This window comes from Rousettus aegyptiacus, unplaced genomic scaffold (assembly GCF_014176215.1).
Source record: "Rousettus aegyptiacus isolate mRouAeg1 unplaced genomic scaffold, mRouAeg1.p scaffold_m13_p_10, whole genome shotgun sequence".
NCBI classification, from domain to species: Eukaryota; Metazoa; Chordata; class Mammalia; order Chiroptera; family Pteropodidae; genus Rousettus; species Rousettus aegyptiacus.
Genome location: NW_023416285.1, coordinates 11,939,197 through 11,953,274, shown reverse-complemented (window position 1 = coordinate 11,953,274; position 14,078 = coordinate 11,939,197). Strand labels below are relative to the sequence as shown.

At 36.6% G+C, this 14,078-nt stretch overlaps 1 protein-coding gene across 2 annotated transcripts in view; it reads right to left on the bottom strand.

Moving 5' to 3' along the window:
- LOC107498299 (cytosolic beta-glucosidase) overlaps nucleotides 1-14,078 on the bottom strand; it is a 187,188-nt gene that overhangs the window by 80,479 nt on the left and 92,631 nt on the right. The window lies entirely within an intron of this gene.

Genomic DNA, 14,078 nt, shown 5'->3' with positions numbered 1-14,078 from the left:
GTAAGAGAGTGACCCATTACAGGAACAGAAAGTAATGATTTTGGTAGATCTGAGATAGCTGTTCACATAGAAATTTTGTTTAAAGAGGTAGGTAGACTCCATTTTATGGTATAAAGGATTGATTTTTTAAAATCTCATGAGTCCCTAATTCCACTTCTAGGTGCATACCTTGGAGAAACACTCTTATATTTTCATGAAGAAATAATATGAGATTATTGAGGCAGAGAAGTCCATAATAGTGAAATCCTGGAAATGACTTACATCTTATCAACAGCAGAAGAGATAATTAATTTGAGGTGCATCCATAGAAAAGAAACACTAATCAACAGTTAAAATGAATGAATCCAAGCATAGATAACCTTCTGCTATAGTCTGAATGTTTGTGTCCCCCCAGATTTGTATGTTGAAATCCTAATGCTCAATGCGATGATACTGGAAGGTAGGCCTTTGGGAGGTGCTTCAGTCATGAAAATAGAACCCTCATACATGATATTAGTCCTCTTATAAAAGAGACCCCGCCGAGCTCCCTGGCCCCTTTGGCCATGTGAGGACATGAGAAGTCTGCATTGTGATGGAGAGCGCCCACCCAGCCACGCTGGCAATCTGATCTCAAACTTCCAGCGGATTAAGATATCCTGAGGAGTATAACGTTAAACAACAACAGAAAAATCAAGATTCAAAAGAACGTATACAGAGATGAATAAGTGGAGTATAAAAGATTTTTAGGGCAATAAAACTATTCTGTATAATACTGTAATGGTGGATACATGTCATTATACATTTGTCAAAGCCATAAATGTGAACTTTAGTTAATAATGTATCAAAATTCTTTCATCGATTGTAATAAATGTCCCAGACTGATGCAAGATGTGAACAGCAGGGGAAACTGGGAGTTTAGGTTATACAGTAACTCTCTGTACTTTCTGTTCAATTTTTCTGTAAACCTAAAATTGCTCTAAGATAATAGACTTTAAATTATTCATTACAAATATTTAATATGTTTTTCATGTTTTGTATCCTTAAAAATATGTAAAACAATCCATGCTGTTTCTGAACATGTGAATTTGAGGTAAACATATACCAACGTGCCTAAGAATTATAAAACTAGGCTATTGATGACATTTAATTTCCAGAGCCCACAATCAACCATTATGCCACATAGGAAAAACTAAATAAATCAAAAAGAGGGCAGGAAAATTAGAAAAAAAAACAAACATATAAATGGTAAGTAAAATGAAAGCATAAAGTAAGATGGTAGGACAAGGTATAAATGATATTTATAAGAACAGACTTTTAAAAATACAAGTCAGTGGACTAAATTCCCCAGATAAAAGAGAAAAAATCAGACTAGATTTTTAAAAAATCCATTGATATGTTGTTTGCCAATTCACATAAGACAGAAGAATATAGAACAACAGAAGAATATGGAACAACAGAACAACAATATTAAAAGATATCCCTGCCTATGCTCCAAAAAAAGCAAAAAAAATTGAAGGGGAAAATGCATTTCTGTGGGTCACTGCCTAGCAATGTTTTAAATGTGTGAGAACCTAAGAATCTGGTTTCAAAATATGTGAAGCAAAAATTGACATAACTGAAAAGCAATGTCAACAAACTCACTTCATAATGGGAGATTTTAATTAATATGAGTTCTATCAAATATTAAGAAAAAAATCTCATCTTACAGAAATAATCCCAGAAAATAAATACAGAATTTCTCAACTCTTTTTATGTGGCTAGAATAACCTTGGTACCATAACCTCTCTCAGAAACTGAGAAAAGAAAGAAAAAGCATGACAGATATTAAGAAGTTTGATCTAATTGATATAAACCACGTGGCGCAATAATGAACACCACGATTGAAGAATATACTCCATTCTTCTTAAGGAGCATGAGTTGGTCTGTAAATAAAGTCTCCATAAATTTTAAAAGTTTGGAGAAATGCAGATGACAATCTTTGATAAATTGTTAGAGTTTAATATATAAAGAACATTAGAAACCCCCAAAGTTCATAAATCTGAAAAGGCACCTCTGAATAACTTAAAGATTAAAAAAGGTGCAATAGTAATCATCAGAAAATATTAGAAATTAAATTAAAAAAAAATATTAAAACGTTGTGGCATCTAGTTTAAGGGCTAGAAAGAAAGCTTTGATGCATGTGTTAGAAACAGAGCAAGCCTCAGAGTTGATGAGCCAAGGAGCTCACTTGAAAGTTGTAAACAAAAAAGAGGAAGAGGAGAAAATGGAAAGAAGAAAAGGAGAAAGAGGAGGAAGAGGAGGGGAAGGAGGAAGAAGAGGAAGAGAAAGAGAAGGAAATGAAAGAGAATATAATTTGAAAACTTTCTGAAAACTCATTTGAAAACTTACATAGAAATTGCAAGTTCTAGGAAATTAAAACATTGAAATTGGCTCCAGAAAAGATTAAAAACTAACTTGAAAGGTCTTTTAACCATTAAAAATTAATTCACAGTTAAAATGATTCACAATGAAAATGCCATGTCACTTGGTTTTACAACTGAGTTCTAGTAAACATTTAAAAACAAACAAAAACAACAAAAAAAACTCTAGTCATGCACAAGTTATTCCAGAAAATAATAATAAAAAAAATTCTCAACTCATTTTATATAGCTAGAACATCCTTGATTCCAAAACCAGAAAATGGCCCTACAAAAACAAAGAAACAAACAAAAAATATATGCTAATCTCACTCAGAAGCATAGATAAAAAGGTAAGTAGAGAAATAGAAGATTTAAAAAAACAAGATCTAAATTGAACTTTAAGAGATAAAAACTATATTGTGTGAAATGAAAAATACGTTTCAAAAAAATGATGAGGAAAATATAATAAGAAAACTCTTAAAAACTGCCAGAGGAAAAAGATACAATGTCTAGAGGAGCAAATGTAAGAATACAGATGATTTGTTATCAAAAACAATGCAAGCAAACAGTGGAATGGCATCTTTCAAATAATGAAAGGGGGGAAAAAAATCTGTCCAACTATAATTCTATACTCAGTAAATCTAAAAGTATGGATCTACACTAAGGGAAGGAGGGCACCAGAAATGGTAACTACATGGGTCGATGTGTAAGATTTTTAAAATTAATTTAATTTCTTTAATAGAAATTTGGCAACAGTATAGCAATGAAAGCAAAAAGACCAAGAGAGGGGGAAATGGAAGTATGCTGGTACTAAGCGTCTTCGTTTATATAGAAGGACAATAATATAGTGTTTTTTAAAAAGCCTTTGATTACATATGAAGTGGCATAATATCACTTGAGAGGTAGACTTTAACGACGTAAAGATATATACTATAGATCCTACTAAACAAAACAAAGTTATACCTAATAATCCAGCAAAGACTATAACATGGAAAAATGAAAAATAACCAATCTAAAAAAGTCAGAAAAAGAGAGATTAGAGAATAAAAGAAAAATGGTAGAAATAGAAAACAAATAGCAAGACGGCAGATTTAAACCTAACCATATGGATGAGATTAAATGTGAGTCTGAACAACCCTACTGACGACTTTCAGATTGCATAAAAATACCAAAATGTTGTATACTCCTATTCGAGCAGGTTTAAATTATAAAGACCAAAAAAAGGTCGAAAGTGATAGTTTGAAAATAATGCGCCGTGCATGCTAACACTAATCAGAGAAACTGGAGTAGCTACGTTAATACCAGTGTAGACTTCAGAGCAAAAATATTACCAGGTACAAGGAAAGTCATTTCATAACATTAAAAGGATTGACTTATCATGAGAATTTACAATCCTAAATGTTTATGTACCTAATAACAGATTCAAAATACATGAACCAAAAACTGATAGAAACTGCAAAAAAAAAAAAAACAAATTCACAATTTCATTTGGATATTTTAATTAAAAAGACCAGCAAGAGCATAGAAAAATGGACAAAAAAAAAATGTGAATAGTTCACTCACAGAAGGAGAAACACATGGCTAGCAAACAATTTTTAAATGTAAGGGATCATTAAAAATCTGGGAAATGCAAATGAAAACCACAATGGTATATACACCCACACAGTTGGCATAAATTTAAAAGTTGGGCAATATTAAACATTAGAGAGATTTTGCACAGCAGGAATGTTTATAAACTCCTGGTAGGAGAGCGATATGGAAATAGCTAATAAAGCTGAAGAAGCACATATAACAAAACCCAGGATTGACGTACCACCATATACTCTGTCTACAAATGTAGACCAGGAGACATGCATGGCAATGTCTCAACAACAACAACAAAACTCACACTGGAAACTGCCCAAATTTCTTATGTCGGAACAATGACTCAATGAAAGAACAAATGAACTATAGAACAGTCGTATAATGAAAGACCATACAGGATCAAGAATGAATGAACTACATCTATACAGGTCTAGGTGAATAAATCTCCCAAATATAATATAGAGGAGGAATAAGCAAGTTGCAAAAAAAATGCACACAATGTATTTCTATTTATATAATGTCTAAAATATTATATGAGTTTTAGCTGCCTCTTAGTCCAATACCAACAACTTCATTCTTTCATTCAACCACCTTGTTCTTTCCCTCACAGTAATCCTTAGAAGATGTACTGCTATTATTAGTAATAAGAACAAAAGAAAACTAAGACACATAAATATTGTGTAATTTTCCCAAGATCACATATCGCATAGCTAGCTAATCATTATAAATATCAAAATATGATATACCAGTCCTAGCCTTATGGACACCAACAGATTAAACTGCATTAAATCTATTATTTACAATTTCAGGTGAGTCTTGGACTAAATTAAATCTTTCTTTGTGAATTAATGTTTCATTCTACATTTATACATTTCACAAATAATTATTACATATCCACTTTCCTTTGAGCATCTCGCAATCTAGTTGATATCAGACAAATAAATTCTTAGACCATATTAAGATAAGAGTTGTCCTAAGATCACATAAAAATTCTATGGGAGAATCAAGAAGAATGCATTCGGAGTCACTTCTATCATTGGGCATCAGATAAGCTGGCTTAAGAGAAAACATTTTAAGGCAAGTGTTGAAAGATGAATAAGAATTGTCACAGTGGACCGGATAAGGGGAAAAGCAAACCCGGAACTCAGTGGCAATGCTAAGGGTGGGGTGCAGAAAGAAGTTAATAGGGGCACAAAGTCCAGTTGGCAGGTTATTGCAGTATTTTTGGCAAGAAATGATAAGCTCGTGTGTGTGTGTGTGTGTGTGTGTGTGTGTGTGTGTGTGTGTTTAGTGATTGGAAGAAAATAAAATTGTCTCTGAAATTCTCACATATTAAGACACAGAAAGGATTCTCACAAGAATGTAAAATGCCAATCTTACCTATAAACCTAAATATCAAAACCTTCCAAGGCTGCAAAGTACTGTGGAAAGAGCACAGACTCCAGAGCAGGGCATAGGAGAGTTTAAGCGCTGCCTCTACTCCTTACATGACCCCCGTGCATAAAGGAGGAAGATAATATCTACGTCATAGGGTTCTAGAAAAATTACTGAGCCAAAGCAAAAGTGCCTGGCAGAGTACATGGCAGGGGGTATGTGTTCAACAAGTGCTTTTTTCTTCCCTTCTAGACTCATTGCAATGAACACTGAACAGATTTACACAAAAAGTGACTGATGCTTTGTTTTTTTCCTTCTCTCTGTGGCCTCCTCTTGATACGTACCAGACTGCATAGACAGAATATACTCTAACTAAAAATAATTGCAAACTTGCCTATGATTAAGAATTAAGTATCCAGGCCGGAATGACAGGGTCTGTGGGCCCCTCAGCTTCCTGATTTAGAAGCCATCGTTACATATGGTGTCATGTCACTTTCATTTTTGCCACCACGATATCCATTGAGAGGACACAGACCTACGTAGATCTCAGTCCTCTGCATAAAGTAAATCATGTCAAGTAAAAAATATACAAGTGTGAGTGTGGCTACGTGTGTGTATATTCTTGCTTCAAAACTCAAAAATGACATTTTGCCACATTAGCTCCTTTTAGTAGCATTTTCTGACTCCCTGCCACGATCGCACCCTCCTTGGTGCACCCACTGTACAAATGACAGACTGTTAGAGTCATCTTTAAAAACATCTTTTGCCTCCTTTACACTTTGAGCTCTGTCAAGACAGCGTCCGGTTTGCACTCACGTATCTTGTGTCTTTCCATTAGCAAGAATGGTTTATGGAAATACATGCTGGCTGAAGTCCCTTTTGTATGGTGCGCTTAACATAAAATAGGAATAATGATGCTCACTACTCATTGTTTCGCAGAGATATGCAGAAGTTGTCTTCATGCTTGTAAGTTACTGCAAATTCTGTATTTGAAAAATGAAATCTAGCTAAAATGTCAGGTAATTTGCCATTTGTAATTTATGACCTGGGATGCTTTTAGATGCAAATATTTGTTTATTTTACCGACTGACACTCATTAAATATATTAGACATAACTGTGAAACTTTGAGGTCGTGAGCAAAAATACCTCAATCTAGAAGCAAGCCTCTGTGCCCACAAGTCATGCAGAAGAGAAAAGGGCCCCAAAAGTGACAAGAAAAACCGCCATACTACATGGAAACACATTTCACTATCACATCACTGGGTGGAGGGAGGGGTTTGGAGGGTCCAGAAGGAATGTCTTCAAAAAAAAAAAAAAATCCTGATAAAGCATCTGATACGTTTGAACATGTCAAGAAGCCATTTACATTTCTGGCAGACAGTGTGGGGATGAATTAGTAAAGAATCACCGACTAGGAAGCCAACAACATTAGACAATTACTAAGTCTCAGGCAAAACAAAAACTGTACAAGGGAAAAAAGGATGTTAGGTGGCTCAGTTGTACACAATATTTACAAAAAAAACAGTGATGTAAAACCTGAATGATGATTTAAACAAAATTTGTTAAATAATCAAATTGGAAAAGTAGAGAATATTTGCTTTGTCTAATGCTGTAAGCAGCCTTCTGAAAAATCTCATCTTACCTAATAAGAAGTCGACATGTGATATTTTCAACTAGAACATCAAATAATAGCTATATATGCACGATATTTAGGAACATAGAAGTAAATACTAGAAAAAGATAGGGAGAGGGCTCAAAAGCGTTGGCTGTGGGAAGAATAAGTAGTAGAGAAGAGTGACATAAAAAACCTTCGTTGTTGGGTGTTAAAACTCTCACGATATTTTTTGAGTTTTTAAACTATGTGCATATTTTACTAAGATACAACTTAAAATAAAGTTAGAAAAATCAAACCACTAAAGAAGAGAAACTGTAGACCTACATCCCAAACTAATGAACACTGGTTCAAGGTCAGGAGTAGCATGACACCCGAAGGAGGATGTGGAAATGGGCTTTCGCTTGACCCAGTGACGAGGGCGCTACTGATATTTAGTGGCAGGGCCAACGGTGAGGTCCTGCCATGTGCAGAGCAGCTACGCCCAACCAAGACATGGACAGATCAAATGGCAACAACCCCTCCACCGGGAAACGCCGCACTAGATGGGAAAAAAGAGTAATGGAAAGCATAATGGGAAGGAGTAAGAAAGGGGAGAACGAAAAGAAACTATTATATTAAATATATAAAATAACGATGTGGCAGAATATACTTAAGACATTGATAATCGTAAAAATCATGAATGCATTAAATAGTCCTGTTTGAACAAAAGTAAAGTTTGAGGGAAAATATTTATCATGTTAATACTGATAAAAAAAAGTAGATTTAACAATCATAATGTTATATAAAAAGGAATATAAAAAAGCATTAAATGGAACAAAGTAATATTCACATATTGATGAAAGTTACAGCTCACCAAACCTATGCAGTAATCATGAACGTCTGTGCATCTAACAATAGAGTTTTGAAATACATGTGAAAAAAACCTGCCATGAATGCAGGACATACTGAAAACTCCACTAACACAGAATTTGATTAATATAGTTTATAAGCTTATTCTCTCAGGGCAGATGTCTATACAGGACTTCATACATACAGGTATAAATGTATGTATGTGTATATATACATATGACACACACACACATGTCAAGAGAGACAGAGATTGTTACTCAACAGTAGAAAATTATTTTCCAATACCCCTGAAGTATTCCCAAATATCAGAATTCATGCAGGCTACATAATCTGACAATAAAGCAAAAAAAAAAAAAAGAAGAAGAAAGGAAAGAGGAAGGAAAGAAGGAGAGAAGGAAGGAAGAAAGGGAGGGAGGGAGAGAAGGAGGAAGAGAGATTAACAACGTAAGTCAAGAAGAGATTTGCTTGGATTTTTTTTTAATCCTGACTAAATCTTGAAGTAAACAGAAAACAAAAGCAAAAAAAATTTTAAGTGTTATTAAAGTTATCTTAAGAAAGGACAAAACCCTGAAAACAAACATCTTTAATGCAGCTAAATGCTTTAAAGCAAATTTTTCCTCCACAGCTGGAAGCTGAGGTCAATGGCTGGAGAGAGGAAGGGACAAGTCGGAGGAGACAGCTTCCCATGGCTCTAGAATACCAGGATTCTCCCCAGCAATGGGGGTCTCTGAAGAAGCCACAGACACATCCATGAGAAAAAGAACTACCTCTAACATCTGCCAAAGTCAAGTGTGAAACCACCTTAAGAACTTTCCTTTTTATTACCTCACCTTCAACCAGGTCAACCAGATTGACCAGGTCAGAAGCCCTGGTAAATAAACAGAAATAAGAGAAGTGAGGAAAGAAAAAAGATGACCACATGCTCTCCTCCAAACAGAGCTAAGAAAGAAACTTAACCGTTAAGTCAGATTTGAAGTTTTAACTATTTTAAATACCAAAACGAGCCTGTGTTTTGCAACTGAAAGTGGCCATATGTATCAGCCAGGGTCCCAGCAGGAAACAGATGGCATTCGAACTGGGTAACGGAGGGGAGTTTCCTAATAGGACTGTGTACAATAGTGTGAGTCGGATTTGGGCAAAGCAGTAAGGGGTGGTGGAGTACTTCGGGGCTTGCACAGCGGGAAGTCATTAGCACCCATGAAGGGACCAGGAGCAGAGTAGGTTTCTAAAACCCCAAGAGAGTAGTGGCTTGCTGAGAGCTGCCTGGCAGGAGAGGAGATCTTCACAGCCCGCACACTGCAACCCAGCAGACAGGGAACCAGAGGAACAGATACTTTGGCTTCTGTCTCCTCCCACCCACCTCTGCTGTCTCCTGCTAATGCTTCCCGTTGATCACGTCTAAACTGAGGCCAAAGGCCAATGCTATCCACATAGGTTGAGCACCCAGGGCCAAGAGCAGGGAAAGGTGGAGAGTGGATCCAGATGAGCAAATAGAACATATCCAATACACAGGAAGACTCAAGGGCACCAGACAAACAGAGCCCCCCAAAGGGAAGGGAAGAGCCGACCTCATTAAAGGACGGTGGCAAATAAAATCACAATGTCCTGAGGGCCGTACTTGTGGACTGTACTGATATAATATATAACAGAATGTGATTCTCACTTAGCTACTGACTTAGTAGTTCAGAGAGGTGATACATTCTTTTAGGAATAAAGAGTGAGAGGAAATATCTCACTCTGGTTCTTGGACTTGACCTCCTGGACGCCAACCCTGTACATGTCGTGTCATTTGTTTTCGGATGACCATAATGTCTTCAGCTACAAAGACTTCTCAGAGTCCTTCTTCATGGACTTCAGTCATGTTTAACATATGCGGCTTTTTGTCTCAACTGCTTTTGACTCTGCTATTCTGCTGCGAGTATTCTTTTATCTTTCAATTAAGTCTCTTTGTACACAGCCATTAATGCATGGAATCACTCTACCTAGTGAAAGACACATTTGTCTGTCTTTGAAGGAGAACCTCTCCTCTCTTTTCATCCATCCGAGCACTACATGAATCTAAGGTAGCTTCAGCTTCTGATTGCCACTATGCTAATCTGAGCCCCATTTAAAAGGATGGAACAGTACACTGGAAAAAGCATCATGATAGCAATAATGGCTATCAGTGCTGAAGCCCTTAAAATGGGGTAGGCACTTTGCCAAGCACTTCACATGAGTAGAGAAGGAAAAAAGTTTTCCCTGACCTTCTTAGGGTCCCTTGCTAGGTCTGAAAAATTAAAACTGACAAAGACAGATTAACAAGCGAAAAGCATGCAAATGTATTTAACAGAAGTTTTACATGAGCTGGGAGCTTTCATAAGGAAATGAAGACCCAGAGAAATAGTCAGACACGTGTGTGTTTTATGCTAGGTTTCATGAAAAATGAACAGTCCTGGAGGAATACGTTAGCTTAAGGAGCATGGGGTAAGTCTAGTAAACTGGGGAAAACTTAGAAAGGCCTGTTTGTCCAGATTCTCCAGTGTCCCTCTGTTTTTAGAGCTAAGGATATTCCTTTCCTTCAGGTATAGAGAAGGTATCTCACATGAGGGTTTTGTGATTTGTTTCAGAAAAAAAGGGGGCAGCGAAGGTCAGAGTGTCCTTCCTGTTCCTGCCTTTATCTCAAACTCCTTTGGCTTCCAAAATGCCATATTTTGAGGGAGCACATGCTAAACCATATCACATGTTTTATTCATACTGCTATCCACCCCTTTTAAACTTGAGGAACCTGAGGTTTCCTTGAGTTTAAGGATTTGGAAAAGATTACAGAGCTAGTCAGTAACTGATGAAGCTAAAACTGAAAGCCGTGGTAACTGAACAAAGATTGTGCCCTCGACTACATTCTATGGCCTTTTCCAGATATTAATTTATCTCTATGCCTTACTATCTCTGTGACCTTCAGGAACTCATTCAACCTCTTCATGCCTCAGTTTCCCCATCTTCAAAATAAGAATGATAGTAATACTTGGGTTGTCTTACTTGGCAGTTGTTGAAAAAATTTGTTGGATGCATTATTGGAATTGATGTATTTAAAACTGAGTCGCTAGGAGGCGGTAGATAATTTTAAATAGTATTTTACCTACTACTCTAGGCTATATTGTCTTCCCTAAGAAGAGATCTGAGTAACTAGTCATTTCAGGAGCCTACCTTGTCCTCCCCAACTCCTTGAGAACTATAGTCGTGGTGCTGATTTCTGGCCTGGCCCCCTGCACTGGCTTCCCAGGCCAGTCATTACCTCTCAGATCTGTTGGATGGGCCCAGCAAGTCCTGCCCACACGGCTCTGCAGTCCCTCTAATGCCTGTACTCCTCAGTCACTTTGACTTCTTGAGAAGGGCATTTATCTTGGTCCAAAGCTTTGGGGGCAGGAAGAAATGGTCGCTGGACAAAATGCACTGTAAAAGCTGTTCCCTAAGGGCAAGTATTTTTCTCAGTGACCTTTTTTTTCTTGTTTCTCTTTAAAATAATAATAATAATAAAATTCTCCTATTACATAACTATGGAACAAGAGATCAAACATCAGTGCTTAAAATGCAAAAGACGCCCTGCATTCAAACTGCTGTTGCCCAGAAAAAAACCACCCTTAGTAACATATACATCCTTTAACTCTTTCCTTCCTGTGCTCCATGAAAATTACAAAGAGCATGATATTAATCTGTTTCTTCCTAGAGACACCACGAGGGACATAAAATACCCCAAGAAAACTTTACTCCTGAGAATTTGCCTGGCCTGATTCCAAAAGCAAATCAACCCAAGAATTTTATAAATACTAATTTGATTTTCATTATTTTCTTATCAACCACAAAGCATAGATTTTCAGTAAGCAGAAAAATGGGCTCCCTAAATCTGTTCTATGAATTGGGCAGGAGAAATCAATTCTGCTTGTCAGTTAAATTCAAATGTCTTACCTTAATTAATTCCATTTTGATATATGTTTTCTAGAATAGCTATATAAACCTGGCATTCATGAAAATGGGCTAATGGCATCCTGTTTTGACTGAAGAGAATCCCAGACATCAGGGTCAGCTGGATCTTCCTTCTATCAATCATATCAACCCACATTTAGGCATCTCACATGCTGCAGGGACTGAGGTATGACTCTAGGGTTTCAGGCCTTGTTCCCATTTCCCAGGAAAAGCAAGAAGAACTGGGGGCTGGTAGACCTGGACGGCTCAACCCAAAGAGAAGTGGGTCATATCCAAGTATTCAAACGTAAAGTGTTTTGAGCCTGCTAACTAATGGGGCGAGAATTCCTGACAACCTGCCTAAGCGGGGAAGTGGGTTTTTTCCTATCATTAAAGAAAAAAAAAAATCAAGAACTCCCACACACTAATTTTCCAAGGACAACTTCACTTCTTTGAGTCTGTGTCCTCATCTGTAAAAAAAAGAATAATTATATAGGAAGGGCGTAGAATGTCTGGCATGGTAGCAAATAGTAGTTGTGTTTTTTTTTAACAACAACAAAAAAGTAGCTCTAATTGTTATTGGTATTATTCTCATCATTCTCACGAGAGCAAGCTTTTTCTATATGGAATTTTTGTTTTCAAATATCTCATTAGACTGGCTAAGGTATATTTAGATCTGTGCACTATATCCAAATGCATTTACTGACAGGCTAAGTCATTAGGTAACTCTGCTATGGCTTTTGTCTTTTAGAAAAATGCTGTTCGGAATCGATGCATCACAGAAATTAAAAGCCCAACGAGGTATCACTGAGTCATAGTCCGATGCCTGAGGAGCGCAGAACCATCCCTCCCCCACAGGAGGGCCTACACTTGGTACCGATGGTCTAACCAACCTGTATGTGATCTAAGTTTTGTTATACTTGAAATGGTTAATTAGACGAGGTAGGGGAATCTGAAATGTCACAGCGAGTTCCTCTTGGCCCACTGTCACGTTTCATGAATTCTCGTGCTGAACCCATTTGGATTAAGCAGTGACCTAATCCAAACAAATTGCTTCTGTGCCTCTTATCTTCCGTCACCTATTTATGTCCCAATATATCTGCATTGTGTGGCTCAGTAAGATCCATTAAGTCCTTGGACAGGGTTTACAGCTAATTTTTTTTTATTATTATTTCTTCAAGGCTCAGATTTCTCACAATAAAGTGATAGAAAAGTATTGCGCAGGCAGTGAGTAAAATACTTTTTTAAAAAGTAGGGGGAGAGGGAGGAAGTATACAAGACACACGATTTCCGTCTGGGAATTCTTAGAGCAACCCTGTGGATAAGAGACAATAATTTCTTGTAGGTTTAGGTAAAGATATAATTTACATTTATTTGCAGACACCGAACTCTAAGAAGACATTACTTGCTGTCAATGTTTCTGGCTTTAAAAATATTTATAAGATTTAAATAGTTACCTGGAGGCAGACATTTCATTTCGGTGTCATAGGTCAGGCACATTGGCTAACACCCCAGATAATATCGATGTACCTTCGAAATGTAAAATAATGTTTATACCATTTATTTATTCATTCACACATAGAGCACCATCCTGAAGTATCTGGGACACTGAACAAGGTTTACATAAATATGACTGTTTTTTTGTTTTTTTCCTCTGGGCCATTTGGCTCACTCTGATAGACCATAAATATTCAATAATACTTTACAATGACAAAGCATCTTTTATGCAAACATCTCAAAGCACATTATTCACCAATATTACAATCTCCTTTTTAACCTACTGGTAAAGTCACTGAAACTAATTGACTTTCTTCAAGGTCCCACCACACATTGTTTATTTTGCAGATTAGAGCCCAGGTGTCCTGATCCCATCTATAACAAAAGGGAGAAACAAACAAACACACACATTTTTTAGGTGCTTAAGCTGATGGCCTACACTAAATATTTCTAAATTGAATCTATTAGGCAAAACATCCTCCTTAAAGATGTTAAATGTTGTGATGCATCCAATTGAATTTTATAACTTTTGTTCCAATTTGCCCGAGGCCAGTTACCATTTTCAGAGCCCCGAAGAATGACCTCTTTTAATTGAATCCTATTACAAACACTTAAACTTTTACTCTTTAATCAAATCAAGTTTCTAAATAGAAATTAAAGTCAGAGCAGTAAAATAACATTTCATGTAAAGGTCCAGTTGAAGTAACAGCACAGCTGTACCAAAAATACTGAAGCAAAATGAAAAGCTGGAAATTACTGTGAGATTTGGGCAAGTCTCAAATGGTTCAGTTTATCCAAGCAAAAGAAATATATTTTGAATTCTTTATTTAACCTCTTCTCC